The following is a 19026-nucleotide window of genomic DNA, read 5'->3' on the forward strand; positions in this document are numbered from 1 at the left end:
GGAAGATGAGACAGCCTTGCCTTCACTTCTCCCCCCTCAGCCCTGCCTTCACAACTTTAATCTCAGTCTACCTGTATGCACACATATACACTCTCTGCCTGCCAGGTGACCATACCTGATGAACAAGAGTTCCTATACCTTTAACAGTCACGTAGAATACCAGCAGGTATAGTCAGCTGCTACTTCCCCCTAGTTTGTGGTTGGTGACATCTTGACTTCGCAAGGACAAGCTGCAGGAGAATTGCTCTTAGTACATATAATCTCCTTTCAATGAGCCTGTTATTGACAGTATTCACCACAAACAAATCTCATTTAATTCAATTAACAAGAAATACCACAAATTCCAACAATAAAAAGCCTCTTTTCCCCACATCCCTTCATTTCTGAAAGGTCACATAAGTTTCTCATTAAGGCATCTTTCACAGCAAAACCAAGAACTTTAATAATAAAAAAGAAGTCTGTTATCTTTTTACTGTTGTATCTCTCCTTTTACAACATACACAGTCACTCACTTAAAGCAGCAAATCACTCTAATTGCTTCTGCTGCCATTGAAGGGTAGTTCCCCCTCCCTCGCCTCAAAGCTGATTCCAGCATTTTTTGATGGTGCACTGTATAAGATTTTATTGACCAACAAAGAAACATCATGAAATACATTTCCATCTCCCTAATATTGATTTAAGTCAAGCCCGGTAATCATATAAAAGCAAAGTTTTTATAGCCTACCAGAACAAGAAACTGAAATGCCGAGCTGAAAACAATTGTTTTGGAGAGAAGCAAACTTCTTCTTGTCCAAATGGCAAGTCAAACTCAAAGAAGAATGTTTGCAAACTTTTGATAGCACAAGCCTCTGCTTTTATATTTTTTCAAATCAAATTGCAAGCACTTAACGCTGGAAAAGGTTGGGTGGAGAGCAAAAATATAGTCTGAAGGGAAGGTGCATGAAACTACTTCCTTCCTGAAGCTAAGCAGGTCCAGGTCTGGTCAGTAACTGGATGGGAGACCACCTGAGAGTACCATTGGGTTTCAGGATAGAAGAAAGGTAGTATGTCAATAATTTATCAATCCCATGCAGAGAGGCAATGGGTGGAGATTCCACTTAGCTATCAATGCTAATAGATGTTGATAGACATACCCTGTCTAACCCTTGTTTCAGGGCAGGCAACAAGATGGGCTTCTCTATGCATCTGCCAAGAGCCACACCTAACAGGCCAGGCCCTTGCTAAGTGCCAGAGCTCTATGAAACTGCTATTTCCCTTTCCTATTGCTGTTTGTTCCACCCTAGTCAGTGGTGGCAGAGGCCAAGAGTAGTAGATGCTGCAATATAGAACACAGGGACTTTTTTGAGTCACACCATTGATCCATCTAGGTCAGTATGGTCTGCCCTGACTAGCAAAGGTTCTCTAGGGCTTCTCATAGGGTTCTTTTCCAGTCCTACCTGGAGATGCTGGGGATGGAACCTGAGACCTTTTGGGTGCAAAGCAGGTGCTCTACCACTGAGCTACAGCCTTTCCCCAAGCCAAGGCTTTGTTCTCGTGGAATGGGACCAGAGCGGGAGGCTGAGCAGTGAGGAGGGCATTTTGCCTGAGCCATCTAAGTGAATGGGGCTAGCATGCCTGCCAAACACTTATTTTTCCTTTTTTCCTTTATATTGCCCAAAACATAAGGAGAGCCTTTAGCTGCAACCACAAATGTCTCATACCTTGCTGGCACTTTTCCAGCTGAAGGTTGACTTAATCCTATATCTGAATTAATGAAAATACTACCTGCATTGTTTCTGACACTAGAGCTTAATATTATTCCATCCAAAGGCCTCTTTACCTGCTAAACCTTTTCATTATAACTTTGAATAGAAGTTCTCGTTCTTCATCCGCTCCTCTTCTTTTGGTCTTGTCTTGATTTTTTATTATTATTATTATTATTATTATTATTATTATTATTATTATTCATTTCTTAAAAAGAGATTTTTATGGGAACAACTTGTGTGGAGCCTATATTTGGACATTATATAATGAATTCTGGAATTTGCTAATTACAAATCATCCCTTCCATTGTCCTTTCCCATACAAACATGTCTGTCTGACTTCATCCCTACAGCATTAGAGTGCAGCTATGAAATGTTATCTATCTTTTGCACCGTCTTTGTTGCAGTCTGTATTTGACACCCATTGATGTTTGATTTTCATGTTTCACACTTGACGGTATGTTATGGTCGACATGCAATGATATTTGGTATTGGCTGTAAGGAAAGTGGATGTGTGGTGGTGTATCATAGTGGTTGTCAGTTTTTCAGCCTTCAGAGAACGCTTTCCATCCTGGTGGGCATGTCAAGGAACACCTGTGCATTGCAGAAGATCCTAGGGCATCTTCTTAGATGCACACTTCATTCACTCTTGGTCCTCACAATTAGCCACTGTGAACTGAAAGTGCCACATTCCCCCAAGGCTGAACATTGCAGAGACATATTTTATCTAGCAAAGGTAGCATCCAATGATGATTAATATTGGGCAGATGACAGCTTATAAGATTTCAATATTTGCAGCCTGCCAAGCAAGCAAGAGAAGCGAACAAGGGTCTGGTTGTAAGGTTTTCAAAAAAACTCACATACAAAATGCTGGTTTTAATTTTGAATGTAACATTGCTCATTCAAATGATGAATTTGGAATATTCGTTTCAGTTCTAATTTCAAGCACTGTCTGGATACCCTGAAGGTAGAGATGAGTGGATCTATCCTTTCAGTTTGCCAGGATTTCTGATCTTAACTTCAGTTTGCCCCATTTGTGCATCGATTTTATAATAAATAATAATAATCACAAAAACTTTTAAATGTGGGTTTCTCCTGAGCAGTTTTGTACACATTTTGGTTGCTTTAGGCACCATTGACTATGGTGTCCTTCTCAAATGACTCAATGGGGTGGGTGTTGCAGTTAATGCACTAGGAGTGGTTCCACTCCTTTCTGCAAAGTTGCTACCTGGAGACTGTATTAGGAGACTGGATCCATAGCCAAGGACTTACTCGGTCTCCTGTGCTATTCAGTGTCTATATGAAACCATGGGAGCCAGTCAGCCAGGGATTTGGAGCCCAGTGTCATCAGTATGCCGATAACACACAGCTCTGTCTCTCCATTCCATTTGAATCAGGAGAGGCTGTGAAGGCATTGGACCAGTGCCTGGAAGCAGTAATGGACTGGATGAGGGCCAATAAACTGAAGCTGAATCTTGATAAGATGGAGGTGCCAGGGGTGGCCAGTTCTCATGTCTGGAAATTAGGATAATGACCTGCTCTGGGAGACATTGCATTTCCCATGAAGAAAAAGCTAGTTGTCTTAAGAGTACTTCATGATACAAATATATCATTGGATCCCCAAGTGACTTCTGTGGCTGTGAGTTCTTCTGCCCAGCTTAGGCCTCTGCAGTCCACTCTAGTGACCTCCTAGCTGGGCTTCATGAGCTGCCCTTGAAGATAGTCTGAAATATGTAGCAAGTGCCACCCTGAGGTCCTCTGGGGAGAAAGGCGGAATAGACATTGCTAAATAAATGGTGCAGAATTTGGCTGCAAGGTTGGTGAGTAGGGCCGTCAAATGGGACCACGTTTCACCAGTGCTGAAAGCACTGAACTGGTGCTTAATTCAAGGTGTCAGCGCTAGCATACAAAGTCCTAAATGGCTTCAGACCAAAGTGATTAAAGGATTACCACACCCAGTATCACCCATTTCAGGTGCTTAGCAGGGGATACCCTGTTCATCGGGAGTGGCAAACTGGATCTGGCAAGCAGGCTGTCCTATGTCCCATGAGCCATGTTTGACTGGTGGGCGGAGCCAATGAAGTATCAATCACCTGACATCACAATGACTTCAGATGACTCACTTTTAACTAAGCGGTTTGAAATCAAACCATATTGGCACAACACCCATATGACAAATGATCAGCTGAAGGTAAAAAAAAAAAACCTCAACTCTAAATAATATACACATAGTTCCAAGCAGTAATATACACGTTTTTGCCAGCATTTTTGCCAGCACTAATTTTTTAAACATTTATTTTTTGGTCAACACTTTCCCCCTGATATAAGCGTTTTACTACACATACTTGTTGGAGAAGTCCATCACAGAATTCGGAGAAGTGCAAATTTCAAAGGCTATCTATAGTTTAGTTTGTTTATTGGTTCGGGAAGTTCGAATTAAGTAGGTTCGCATTCACATGCAGATTGAATACTTTTATCCCTTAGCCCATCTTAAAGTAACCATTGACAAGTCCTGGATCCAAATGAATTTTAATCTTCAAGGCCTCTTGAATCTTCCCAGGCAAATACTTTAAGATGTTTCCCCAATACCACCACCACTATTATAATCTCAGATTAATAGCTTTCAGCAGCTTCATTTATTTACTGGCACAGAATATCAATGAGAATCCATAGTGTAGGGGATAGAAGCCTGCTTTAGTGCTCCTGCTTCCACTGAGTTGTGCGGAATACACTGTGGGAAGATCTCGCATTGAACTTTCTGTCACTCTTGCAAGGGAAGGCACAAAAGAAAATGTCTTGCATGTTAATCATTTTTGAAGCCTTGTAATTGTTTTCTGATGAAAGCTGGAGCTGGTGTGATAGTTCTCCAAAGACAGTAAATGACTTTTTCCTATTGTCTTCTTCACAGGCGTGAAGCACAGAGAAAAGAGCACTGAATTTCCCATAAGAGCACTAAAGGTGAAATTTATACTTGCACAGAGTCCTGTGTATCACTTAAATGACACTTAAAGCACATATTAAAGGATAAATCTTGCCTTCACCTCCTCCCAACAGCAGTCAGGAATCTCGGGCTGTAGAGCTAATGGGTTTCAGCTGCACCAGCACGAGGAGTCTGGGGAGACATTGTTGGCATTGACAAAACTCTGTGAAACTACACTACAGGTGGACATAATATCAGTGGTGGCTGGTGCCCACTGGAACTTACAGGGTAAAAATCAGAGAGGCCAACAGTAAATAAAGCCAGAGTCAACTAATCCTAGTTTTGTCCCCACCCACCTCCCTGTTGTTCAACAGGGAGGCAAAGCTGTATCTAAGCAGGAGGAAGGTAATAGACAAGCAGGAACACTCCATGGACTGGTTGTAAGTAAGAAGGCAGGCAGGTGGGAACCAGCTGAGGACAGACCCCCATATGCCCTGACGGGCTATCCTCTACTGCATATATTACAGACCTTGGAAGGGAATGGAAGATTTTTTTGAAAATGTAATGTCCAAGTCTACAGGGCTCTGTAATATATGCAGTGGAGGCTGGTCCATTAGGGGGTCTGTTCCTGCACTCATCTAGGTTTAAAGATGTTACAGAGACTCATTTCCTAGCTCTGTTGCCATTGCACAGGTGGTGGTGGTGAAGAGGAGACCTCCATTCCTTCTTTCCTTCTTCCTTCCTGTTTGCTTCCACCAGAGCAAGCACAGCAAGTAAATGAGTAGGAGGGAAGGATAAGTGGATCTGGAGGGTCATTAGTGGGTAGGAGTTAAGGTGTATGTGCAAGATGGATGGGAGAGGGGTCAGAGGCTAACAGGTCGAGATGATTCCTCTATTAAGTGCTCAGCCAAACGTTCTACAATGAGAACTGAAAATAGGGAGTACTTTGGAAGGTGAAAGGTACTGGCGGAGGAAGAGGAGTGTGGGGGGAGCACGCCGCCCCTGGCAGCGTGATCCCCAGGGTGCCATCGTGGCTGTCCCCCACCCGCGCTGGGCGCCACACCCCCGCAGGTGATGCCAAACCCCCAGGACGTGCGCCACGGCCCTGGGACACACACCAGTCCGCCCCTGCCTGCTCTCCGCCCCCAGTGCCAGAACATGAAGCTCCACCATTGGTGAAAGGGATGAGACTAAAGTGTGCTACCTTTTCCCTGTCTGTTGTTGTTTATGTTTAGGACCCAGAATGCCCCATGAAAAGCACTGTGGCATCCATGTTGCATCATTCCTGGGTGGAATTAGCTGAATTTAAAAGTGGGAAAATGAGAAATTGACAAATTCACCCATCGCTAAATTTGGTGGTTCACAAAGGGCCAACAAGACAAACCAATACAGTGGCATTGGAACAAGGTTTCCTAAATGCAAATAGGAACATTCCTGTGGAGAGAGAGAAATAGGAACATGCCTGGGTATACAGTGTGACAGGGCCGTAATCCTGTTTTGATACTCTCAGTACATTCAGCAATATGGTTTTATTCTGGTCCTATTTTTATAGCATTTTCTAGAATAAGCACCATTAATGCAGCTCTGGTTCAGAAGTAGTATACGGGCAATATTCCCAGACTGCAGAAAGAAAATGAAATTTGGGCTCATTATTACTATTATTAGTTTATTTTGTTATTATTCCCTACGAAGGAAGTGTAATCAGATGAGATAGCACATTCACCATCCAAAGCAAAAGCATTTTGATCTACCCAGGCAATGTATTTGATAGCAATGGCAGAACAAAAAAGGAACAATGACATTGGGTATGTGTGTGGATGTGTTGCGGTACAGAAGAACTAAGAGGTTAACTGACTGAAGCTCAAAAGGCTGCTATAAATACAGAGAGCTACACTGCCAGGTTCCGAAGGGAACCTTATTCAATGTTTGATGGAAAGAGTGAATTCTGTGAGTTGTCAGAGGAGATGAAATGGGAAGAAGTGAAAGTCAAGATCCCTTTTATGACAAGCAGGTGGAAAGGGCTGGGGAGCTGGACATATGAATTTCTCAGGTGTCTATTGAGGTTTTGTTGTCATTTTTTGGTCCGAGCACAAAGTACATTTCCTCCTTCACCACAGAGTGATCACACAACCGGCTCCCACCCACCTGAGACTGAAAGAAGAGGGACAGATTTCAGAAACGAAAAAGGAGGTTTCCTGACACTCCTGAGATTTAGCAACTTGCACTTGTATAAATTTAAAACTGGCTTTGGCCCTTATCTTGCCCCTCTCTCACAAACTTGAGTTGAGCATCCCTTCCTTCCCTTCCCATCTCTCCACCCCTCCTCAGCTGGTGTCGTTTGTGGGAAATCCAGGAGGGTTTCAACCAGTTTGCCCTTTTTTGGCAAAAACACCCCTCATATTTATAGGGAAGGTGGCTCTGCCAGCAACCAGTGTAAAAATTATTCAGAAGAGTACCAAGATAGAAAAGACTTTGTTGCCGATAAGCTAAGCAACTGAGGATTTCAAGTGTGAACTTTAAGCCTGTCTTGCAAGATGAAAAGATTAGAAGCTTCCGTTTCGTAGTCCCTTACTCCTCCCTGGCTGCCCTGGATCAACAGTCGGTGACACGATAGGAAAATGCACTGCACCCTGACAATGAACACAGGATCAGCCACTTCCGCAGCTCTGCTCAGCAGCCACTCAGCCAGAATGAGCTAATACCTTAGATAAGGATTGCGTCTGGAGCAACAGCAACTTGGGAACAGTCAAGGACTCTCTTTTGCGCGCTCTCTCTCTCTCTCTCTCTCTCTCTCTCTCTCTCTCTCTCTCCCATAACTATTGTGCTACATGATGGAGCTGTCCCCCACAACACACAATATATCCTCATTTCCCTTCAGATTTGAGCAGCTCAAGATTTAAGGGAAATGGAGCAAATACAAAAGCAGTCTTAGAGAAAATGCTTGATAACTGTTCAAAATCAGGTTTTTCCCAAGGAAGCAATTTACCCAGGAAGGTGGTGAGAAATTCACAACTGCTCTGGACAGTCAGAAGAGCTCGCCCAAAGCAGTAGTCAATCATTCTAGAAGATTTACGAACTGGAGCCCTGCACAGTGTGCACCAATTTCCAAACAATTTTGGTTTGTCCTAAAAATGAAACCATTTCCCTCCCATAGATGACACAATTTGACAGTCCTGTTTGGGTTCATGAGGGTCCAAATGAAGACAATGGGACAGGAGCACATGATGCAACACTTTATGGATCCTTCATCAGATGACTGAGGACAATAAACACATAATCCGAATGACCTGGACATTAACCAGGTGATCCTTGTTGACCTCCATAGGTTTCACATCAAATATCCAAGTTGACCAAGGAAATGGTCTAGCAACCTGATGTTGTGCCATGATTGCTATGGAAATGATCAGGTCCAGGATGGGAGACCATGAAATCTGCTCGGAGCTTGCAAAAAACAAAGTACATTAAGTAAAGGTGCTCATAGAACTACTTCCCCATCACGACACAGTGAAAACGTTGTGGAGAATGGACTTCAGGGATGGACCAACAATGAGCGCCACTTATGCATTTCATGTTACGCAAGGAAGCCCAATGATAATGGAGCAGCTATGGGGGAGGTAGGAAACCTGTCACCCCCATGTACTCTTAATGGGAGCCTAAGTAGAACACACATTGTTCAGTACAAAAGCAAATTGTGGAACGTGTCTATGGGGGCACATATTTCTCATTAGTGCTACTAATCCTGAAATTATTTCCTTTGTGAGGCATCAAAAAAGAGTTTTTCCCCCTCTCTAAATTCTGTGCTTCTGTTAATCAGAACATCTACCACCAGCTGTGAAATTAGCCTCACTGTCTGAAATATGGGTGGCACATTCCCTCCAGCATTTGAAACCACAGAGAAGGGCCTTGTTTTGCAGCTGAAATTCAGCAGTCATTTATAAGAGCAGCAACTTAATGCAATTAATGCAAATCATTTAAAGCATGTTTTAAAAGAGTATTAAGAGCATATGGTGATTAATATGTGCTAATTAAAGACAACCTAATTATTTCCACATGCAAATAGAGGCTTATTTGAACATGCAAATGCAGAAAATGAAACACCATCTCCCACATATAAACTTCAAGTGCCTATTTCGGGCCTGCTCCTTGAGGTTAAAAGAAATTAAGCTGTTTAAAATTAAAGAGATTTCTATTTAATCTTAATTTTAATTGCTGGAGCTATAAATTAGCAAAGAAATTGGCCACACTAATAATAAAGGAAGCACTTGATGTGGAGACATATTTATAGTACAATTAGTAAACACCAAAACCCATTGTTGCAGAAAGCCAATCAGGGATTCTGCCTTAGGTCTACAGCATAATTTCATAGAAAGTTAATTCTACACCCATTCACGCCAGTTAAACTTTGGAACAACTCCAGATGTACCCAAACAAAGCATCAAGGGGTGTTGTTGTTTTCTGCATTGATGGACTTCATCTCTAAAATGTCTGTAAACAAAACAAAACAAAACCCTCATGAATTTAATCCATCCCCAGTCACTATAATAACAATTATGATCCTCCACTAAAGACTTAATGTATGCAACTGAATCTCTCTTCTGCCTTGCTCCTTGATCCCACCTTCTAGTTTCTTCCTAAATCCTGACTTCCTCTCTGGGTGACTTCCTGGCTCTCTGCTACCCACTTCTCCTAGGTCAGCCTCTGGCCCTGCTACCTCTTCCACCCATCCTTAGGACCCTGCCAGTCCCTGACATTTGCTATTGGATTCCTAGCTTGTCCCTCAGCTCAGGTTCACATCAGACTGCTGACCATGGCCCAGCCCTGACACATAGAATCATAGAGTTGGAAGGGATCTTGAGGATCATCTAACTCCCTTCAGTGCAGGAATATGAAGTTGTCCCATATGGGGATTGAACCTGCAACCTTGGCATTATCAGCACCATGCTCTAACCCACAGAGCTATTTGACCACACGTTCACTAAAGAGCAGTTGGAACTTACTTTGACTAGTTTGTGACCAAGGAGAGCAACGCCCGCTGTCATATGTCTGCTAGCTGGTTCAGCCTCTGTTTTTGAAGTTCTCAAGCAAGAGGGGAAATGACAGAGATATATATAAGTTTTGCATGATGTGGGGAAAGTAGCGACAGAAGTGTTTTCCTCCTGCTCTCAAGGCCATCCAACGAAATTGAAACCTGGAAGATTCCAAACAGACAAAGAAATGTACTTATTTCCACATAGTGAGCCAGGGATAGCCGCCAACTTGGATGACTTTAAAAGAGAATTAGACAAATTTGTGAAGAATAAAAGTATCACTGGCTATTAGCCACAAGGGCTATGTTCTACTGCCACTGTCAGAGGCTTCTACAGACGCATCTCTGTCTTTTCGTTCAGTGTGTCCCTTTTTTTCCAGAGGGGAAGTCTGGTCCCCCCCCCCCCCGCCTTTTCTTATGTGTGATTGTTTGATGTGATATGTTAAACTGATTTGTATTTTTATATGTATTTCATAATTCCTATACATATATGAATTGTGGGGGACGATGGCTTTGAGCAATAAAGATAAAGATTCAGATTGGTTAATTTCCATCCAAAGAATTCAAAGCAACAAACCTCCCCTTTCAGCTGTATTTATGTAAAATAGTTAAACTTATTAACTCACAAGGGCATTAGAAGAAATAATTACTCAGCAGAGTTTTGAAAGCGTGTTTACTGGGAAAGTGTATGTATTAGAGAATATTAAATGTTTGCCATCACTAGATAACCTTACATTGCCCGCAGGGAAATATTTCATGGGGAATTAGTTTCACTTACTTTCCCACGCTTAGATTATCTCATTTCCTCACCAAGTGGCCATAACTTTCCAAATCATTTGTAAGAGAATATTGACCATGTCTGACTAACGTACAGTCCCTGGACTTCACTGGCTTTTCACTATGATGCAGGGGGTTAGACTAAAGGAGCCTCTTATCCCTTCCAGTTCTACAATTCTATGAGTCTATGGTTCTCTCTCTATATATATATATTTAAAAATATTAACCACACTTCAGCAAAAGGTTCCAGGGCAAGGTTCAAAAATATGAATAATAATACTTCACACAACATGTACATACCTAACCAAAAAAACAACCTAGCCAAAGACCAGAAGATAAAATAAAAATCCCAGAACCTATATATATATATATATATATATATATATATATATATATATATATATATATTTGCTTTCGTAGATTTTCACGGGTACAGGAATGCAGGTTTTGGTGTCCTCGGGTGTCTTCCCGTGTAAAAGTTGGGGTGTCTAGGCGACGTTTCGACGAGGTCTCACTCGTCATCTTCAGGCTGGTGCTTTCGGCTTCTTGTTACTGGAACAGAGCAGGATCTCAGTGTTTGAGTTCCTATAAATACTGTTGAGGGGGTGTGGTGTATAGCCTCCAATGTTCTGGGCAGAGAGGAAGTTCCCAGGCTAGTGTGCCTTTTCTTCTTTTGTTCCTTAATTACTTGAGGGATATCTTGAGTGATTTCTTGAGTGATATCCTGAGTACCACTTAGGTGGGTCATTAGGTGTGGATTAGTTGCTAAAGTCTTTGTGTCTTGACCTCTTGAACTTTGTGAAGAGTTTTTCTGAGAAGATGGCTGTACTGCACTTAGTTGTGCTCTGGCTTGGCTTCGTGTATAGGGGCGAGCTGTGGTTTTGTGGCCTGTGTCAGCCAGATCTGTGTAGGGATTGCAGGGGGGTGCAGCATCCGGAGGTGCCACCATGGTTTGGCTACTGGATGGTGTCTGTAATTTATCTGTGGAGAGGGTCTGGGTTGTGAGCTTCGATGTTGTATCTCTCTTCACACAAGTGCCCATTAATGAAGCCTTGACAGCCATTCAAAACAAATACAATCCCCCCGAATACATCTTGGACCTGACCAACCACTGCCTAACCAACACGTACTTCATCCACAATGGACAAAGATACAAACAGATAGAAGGAGCACCTATGGGATCACCCCTCTCACCGGTCATCGCAAACCTGTACATGGAACACTTTGAAACCAATGCTTTAGACAAGTCAGAACACAAACCCAAACTTTGGCTCAGATATGTTGACGACACCTTTGTAATTTGGCCACACGGGAAGGAAAAACTGGATAGCTTCCTCACACATCTCAACAGCCTACACCCCAAAATACAATTCACTATGGAAATAGAAGCCAACAACCAACTTCCCTTCCTTGACGTCCTAATCTACAAAAACCTGATGGCTCCCTAGGACACACTATCTACCGGAAAAAAACACACACCAACCGCTACTTACATGCACAATCACACCACCACCCTGCACAAATAAACTCCGTAGCCAAGACTCTCATCTCCAGAACCAAACGCCTGGCTGACAAAGACCACTTGACAACTGAGTTACAGAATCTCTCAAATGTGTTAATTGCCAATGGATACCAGCAAAACAGGGTTACGAAGCTAATCCAAAAAGAAACACCCCCCAAAAACCAAGACACAGAAGAAAACAATGGCATGGCCCTCCTTCCTTATATCAAGGGCACTACAGATAAAATTAGCAAAATCCTCCATAAACACAATATCAAAACAGCCTTTTGCACCAACCAAAAAATAGCCAATATCCTCAGAAACCCCAAGGATAAAATCCAGTTGGAAAACCAAGGGGTCTATGAAATACCCTGCAAAGTCTGCCCAGCCACGTACATTGGACAAACAAACAGACGAATAAATGCACGTATCGCAGAACACAAGAATGCCGTCAAAAAAGAAGAAAAAACTTCCTCTCTTTTCCAACACATGAAAGAAACAGGACACGAAATTAATTTTGCAGATTCCAAATTGCTCTTTAACATGGAACATCACCACAAGAGAATAATCATGGAAGCCATCGAGATAGAGAAACACCCTCACAACATGAACAAGCGTGACGACACATCCCGCTTGCCAGACATCTGGAAATTAGCCCTCCCCACAAAAACTGACACCAGATCCAGAGGCACACAGAACGCCATCACCAATCAACCACACCAGACCCAAACCCAGACCCTCTCCACAGATAAATTACAGACACCATCCAGTAGCCAAACCATGGTGGCACCTCCGGATGCTGCACCCCCCTGCAATCCCTACACAGATCTGGCTGACACAGGCCACAAAACCACAGCTCGCCCCTATACACGAAGCCAAGCCAGAGCACAACTAAGTGCAGTACAGCCATCTTCTCAGAAAAACTCTTCACAAAGTTCAAGAGGTCAAGACACAAAGACTTTAGCAACTAATCCACACCTAATGACCCACCTAAGTGGTACTCAGGATATCACTCAAGAAATCACTCAAGATATCCCTCAAGTAATTAAGGAACAAAAGAAGAAAAGGCACACTAGCCTGGGAACTTCCTCTCTGCCCAGAACATTGGAGGCTATACACCACACCCCCTCAACAGTATTTATAGGAACTCAAACACTGAGATCCTGCTCTGTTCCAGTAACAAGAAGCCGAAAGCACCAGCCTGAAGATGACGAGTGAGACCTCGTCGAAACGTCGCCTAGACACCCCAACTTTTACACGGGAAGACACCCGAGGACACCAAAACCTGCATATATATATATATATATATATATATATATATATATATATATATATATATATATAACAAAATTTCTAAAAATTAACTACAAGCTAAGATTAAAATGCCTGAGTATTGATGGTCTTCAACTGGCACCAAAATGTTTGTAACATCAGCATGAGGCATGGCTCTTTAAGGAAGGTATTCCAAAGCTGAGACACTACCACAGAAAAGGACCTCTTCCACAATGCAACAACAACAACAATTTATACCCTGCCCATCTGGCTGGGTTTCCTCAGCCACTACAGCTAGCCTGGCAAGGTTTCTGTATTAACACCTGCTTATCTTTTCTTTAAGCCATGCTTCCTCTACTGTCAATCCACCATTTTGTTATCAGTCATCCATTTTATATTGCCTAGCCATTAAAATCAATGCATATAGAGCAAAACTAATGTAAGCCAGCCAGTTGTAGCCAGTTACAGGTAGCAATGAAAGCTAGATGAACATTCATTTTCCAATATATTTTCAATGTTTGATGTGTGTGGGGTTTTTTAAAAAAACAAACAACTGAGGCTAACTCTGGGCCAGTACCGATGACAAACCTACCACAACAAAACTCACTGGAAGCTGAGGCGGGTGGCATTCACATGATGCCAAAGAAGAGGTAATGCTTCACCAAAGAAAGAGGACAAAACGCACTGCACAGATTAGCCTAAATTTTGCAGCTGCTAATTTACAGATATACAAATGCAGATTTAGGAAATATATAATTTAAATGGAAATACAATGTAGAAGACTGTGACCAAGTGACCTGTGTGCCTGTTAGTCAGCTGCCCAGTCGTTACTGTTGATGGGCATCTTCAAGGCCTCAAGTCTCTCTTTTGAAGATTCTTTGTCTCTAAAACCAGGCTGGGACTGGGCTGCCCTTCAGAGAGAATACTACTCCTTCAAATAGAGGACTGCTATCTATGCAGAGACACCAACTTCCATAGAACATCGAGGGGGCCCAACACAACGTCCTGACATTAAGTTGTGTGATGTCCTGATGTCACTCCACATTTGATCTCAACAATGGGGAGGGTCCAAGACCTCAAAAAAATTTTGAGGGGACCCAAAGAGCATCGCCCCCTGGAGCCCAACCTATGCAACCATGTTAATCACCCTCCTTATTATCAGTAACTGAGTGCACATCATGTCCATGTAAATGTTATGCAAGCTGTGTGATCAGATTTACATGCAGCTAAAACTAAAAATGTGTTTTTGTTTTTGTTTTGTACTTTATACTGTGAACTGCCCTGAGATCTTCGGATAAAGGGCAGTAAACCCATTTATTAAATAGTATACTATTTATTAAATAGTAATGGTAATGGGATGCGGGTGGCACTGTGGGTTAAATCACAGAGCCTAGGGCTTGCCGATCAGAAGGTTGGCGGTTTGAATCCCTGCAACGGGGTGACCTCCCATTGCTCAGTCCCTGCTCCTGCCAACCTAGCAGTTTGAAAGCACATCAAAGTGCAAGTAGATATTTCCTTTATCCTGTTTCTGGCATCCTTATTTACTTCTTATAAGCTGTTTCCTTTATGAGTAATTATTAATTATTAAGTCTTTTATTTGGTTGTTTGTATTGTTGTATATTATGCTTGTTGTTTGTTATGTTCATGTCTTATGGAGGTGGATTTCTGTGCTGGGGGGTGGGGGGGTTGTGTTATGTTGTAAATAAAATTTCCAATAAAAATTTTAAAAACCAAAAAACCAAAACAAAGTGCAAGTAGATAAATAGGTACCGCTCCAGCGGGAAGGTAAACGGCGTTTCCGTGCGCTGCTCTGGTTCACCAGAAGCAGCTTAGTCATGCTGGCCACATGACCCAGAAACTGTAAACCGGCTCCCTCGACCAGTAAAGTGAGATGAGCAACTCCAGAGTCGTCCGCGGCTAGACCTAATGGTCAGGGGTCCCTGTACCTTTAATGGTAATGATAATGGCCCTCTGTGTTATGAGCATTTCATAGATGTGGCCCACAACATTTATTCTCAATGGAGAGGGAACACAGAGATCTGCTGAATCACCCTTGCCCCAAAGTGGTGAGGCATTAAAAAATAACCACAGCAACCTGTATCTAATTTCAGAGCAAGAAAAGAGTGACACCATGTGGTAACCTACATCACTACTTTCCTGATTGTGAGCAGAACATGTCCTTCATCTCTAGGGTGTTAATGCTCAAGTTCTGGCCCTTCATCAGAATCACCTTGTCAAATATTTAGAGACGGTCACGTTCCATATGCAAATACCCTGCAAGTGTCTGGTGGAAAACACCAAGCATTTGTTATGAAGGAATTGTGTCGTTTAAAGCATAAACCAAGGCAAATCTCTTAATTCCCACTGTAGCTGACACTTGTAACTCATAAATAAATCCCAAATTAGGAAGGATTTGAATTTTTTGCTCAGTTTGTTTGCCTTTTCTTGATTAGATCATTAACAATAAGGCATATTAATTAAACATGAGAGCAGTTAATCTAAGAGACTTAACTGAGGATATGAGATTTAGGAGTTCATCAGAAGAAGTGCATTCGGGGACTAATCACTGCTGAATCTGCATTATCTTCCCTTATGCTGCTCAAAATGTGTTAGTCACCAGCATATGATGAGGCAATGATAAGAAACAAACAGGGAGGTGTGTTGTGTGTACAGACCACCTGTGTCGTAGAGTATTAGACAAATAAAATACATTTGATTTAAAATAAACATCTGTTATCATATTTATTTAACAGCGATTAACAGCACACTCCAAACCAAAGTTCTGTCAAGATGAAAGGGTCTTGGATCTGGTGTATCTTTGGCTTCCCCAGTTCTGGCGCAAGTCCCTCAGCTCAGCCAGGACTCTGCTTGAGGAATTTAAGATGGCAGGCTTTACACCAGCATAAGACCTTAAAAGGGACACGGGTGGCGCTGTGGGTTAAACCACAGAGCCTAGGACTTGCCGATCAGAATGTGGGCAGTTCAAATCCCCGCGACAGGGTGAGCTCCTGTTGCTTGCTCCCTGCTCCTGCCAACCTAGCAGTTCGAAAGCACGTCAAAGTGCAAGTAGATAAATAGGTACCACTCCAGCAGGAAGGTAAACAGTGTTTCCGTGCACTGCTCTGGTTCGCCAGAAGTGGCTTAGCCATGCTGGCCACATGACCCAGAAGCTGTACGCTGGCTCCCAATAAAGCGAGATGAGCGCCGCAACCCGAGTCAGCCACAGCTGGACCTAATGGTCAGGGGTCCCTTTACCTTTACCTTAAGACCTCAAAAAGGGTTCATCCGAGGACAGGACGAGGAGAGAGAGACATATTCCAAACCCTGTTCAACCCAGTCATATGACTTAGGGCCCAATACTCAAAAATCTGCTCCATAGTATCACCTCCCAGAGTATGGAACATTGGGTAATTTGCATTGGAGTAAATTATGCCCATCTAAGTTACATCTGTCTGAGTTGCACTGGTTTTCTATAGCTGGGATTTCTCTGCAAGACACCAACTGCACCAGGTTAAATGGGTCCTTGCCATTTTGTGTGGTTTTAGTTTCGCTCTAAATGGATTTGCTTTCCGTAGGGATGAGATTCAGCATAGCTAAGCAAGCTATGAATTCAGGGAACAAAGTTTGCTTGAGACTTACCGCCTCCTCTGCCATGCACCCCCATGTGCCCTCTAAACCTGTTCTGGGGTTCTCCCAACCCTCCGAAGCAGATTTTGAGGTGCACAGCGACAGAAGGGCTTATGGTTTCATGGCACAATCGGACCTCATTCTGTGCAAGCAACAACTTAGTTGAATCTCACCTTCTGTTTTTAACTGATTTTGCTCTTTTTATTGTATATCACCTTGAGATGGTGGCATAGATGTTGATTAATAATAATAAAATAATAATAATTTACCCTATTATTATTATTATCATCAGCCAATTTACTGCTTAAGAAGCCAGTGCAGAACAGACTAACCATTGCAGCAGGCATCCCAAACCTTTGGCCCTCCAGATGTTTTGGACTACAATTCCCATCATCCCTGACCACTGGTCCTGTTAGCTAGGGATCATGGGAGTTGTAGATCAAAACATCTGGAGGGCCGCAGGTTGGGGGTGCCTGCATTGCAGCACAGATGACTGTAACACACAGGGGGGAGAGGGGGGCTTTCTTCCACCATATGAAAGCAATTGTTCTCCACACTGCAGACAACAGCTGTAATGAAAACTCTCTCGATGTCTATTATTGGTGAGCCTCATTTAAACTTACGTAGAGATTAGTCTAGTGAAATAGCCCTCCCACCTGCAGCCTCAGTTTAGGAATCAGGAATCCTCCCCCAGTCTCAGAGCGAAACTCTAGCTCAGTGATCAATTCCTACCCAGGACTCAGGAAGAAAAGAAGCTCTGTCCCTCCTACTGCGTAAGGCTATTTGTAACAGTGGCTCCTACTGACACTTGCCTCGGCATTACAATGAAAAGGAAATGTCGCAGCATGTTCTGAAAATTGCCAATCATTAAGCATGAAGAGCTTCGGTCCTGTCTACCAAGGCTATTATGATGCATATTCCAGGGCTCAAAACTACTATGTCATCGTGCTGAGCAGCACAACACTGGCTGCACCTTTTGAAGCTCTCAGGTACATAATAAAAGTGTATAGAATGGTATATCTTAATGAAGTGCTACTTTAGACTCTGCTAGAAACGGTCGTGCGCAGGAGCCTTTTGATTCTCACGTAGGCGCCCAGCATTTAATAAGCCTTTCAAGGACTGCTCCGTTTTATTAATAAAACGCAAACAAAGCAACAAAATTATTCTCTCTCTTCATCACAATCTCATTCCACAATCTCTGTTGTGCAATTTATTCAGTACAACATTCCAAATGCTAGCTAACAACATCCTTCTCCTCTGTTTGCTCTGTTAATGCTAGGAACTCATTAAACACACTGACATTTTTACTCAGCTCAAGATTTGTTATGCTTCTACCCTCCCCTCGCCCACACATACACACCCTGCCTAACCAGAATCTTCCTTTTTTCATTTGTAAGATTCGTTGCATTAAATGTACAAAAAGTCTTTGCTGAATTGTTGGAGATGCCTAATGTGTTCATGTAATCCAACACTGCAGATGTAGGGCACATTCGAGGGCTAATGTACAGATCTCCATGGACACTGAGGCTCCTTGTTTTCTTCCTTGAGACAGTGGTACTTCATATGTGCAACGGTGCACTCAAAGGAGATATTTTAAAGTTGTGTGGGTCTCCATGAGTGGGACAGAATCCTCTGGAGCATCTTATTGTGGCCCTAAAGCATTTCTTGTAGTATAAATCAAAAGACATTCATTCATTCATTATTTATTTATTTATTCATTCATTCATTTAAAATCTTAAAAACAGAAGACATCTTTTTTTAAAAAAAAAAGGCCAACTAAATTAAAACACAACCATAGAGGCAAACAAAACCTAACAAACAATGAAACTCAACAGGTCAACAAACTCATCCAAAGCTCTGGGAGAACAGGTAAGTCTTCAGCTGATTCCAGAAAGCCATATAAGTTGTGCTAGCTGTGTTTGGAGATGAAATTCCACAACTGGCATCCGTTTCATAGGGTTTTTTTTACTGGCAGTTGACATACTAATTCTTGACCCAAATATGGCTCCTTTGTCTACTATAACTACAGGATTCTGACATGCAGAGAGAATACACTGATACTTTTGCTTTGTTTCAGTGGAACTAAATCTATAATTCATTTACAAATTAATCAATTATAAGTCATATTAATCCATCTCATGTAAGAGTATTGTTATAAGTT

General features: G+C 42.4%; 1 long non-coding RNA gene across 1 annotated transcript; it reads left to right on the top strand.

Moving 5' to 3' along the window:
- Positions 1 to 3860: 3860 nt before the first annotated feature.
- On the top strand, positions 3861 to 7243 carry LOC309370657. Its single transcript, XR_014168631.1, has 3 exons — positions 3861 to 3933; positions 4651 to 4700; positions 6780 to 7243. It is a non-coding gene; the product is annotated as an uncharacterized lncRNA (long non-coding RNA).
- Positions 7244 to 19026: the final 11783 nt, after the last annotated feature.

This window comes from Podarcis melisellensis, assembly GCF_964234715.1.
Source record: "Podarcis melisellensis genome assembly, chromosome: 5".
Lineage (NCBI taxonomy): Eukaryota > Metazoa > Chordata > Lepidosauria > Squamata > Lacertidae > Podarcis > Podarcis melisellensis.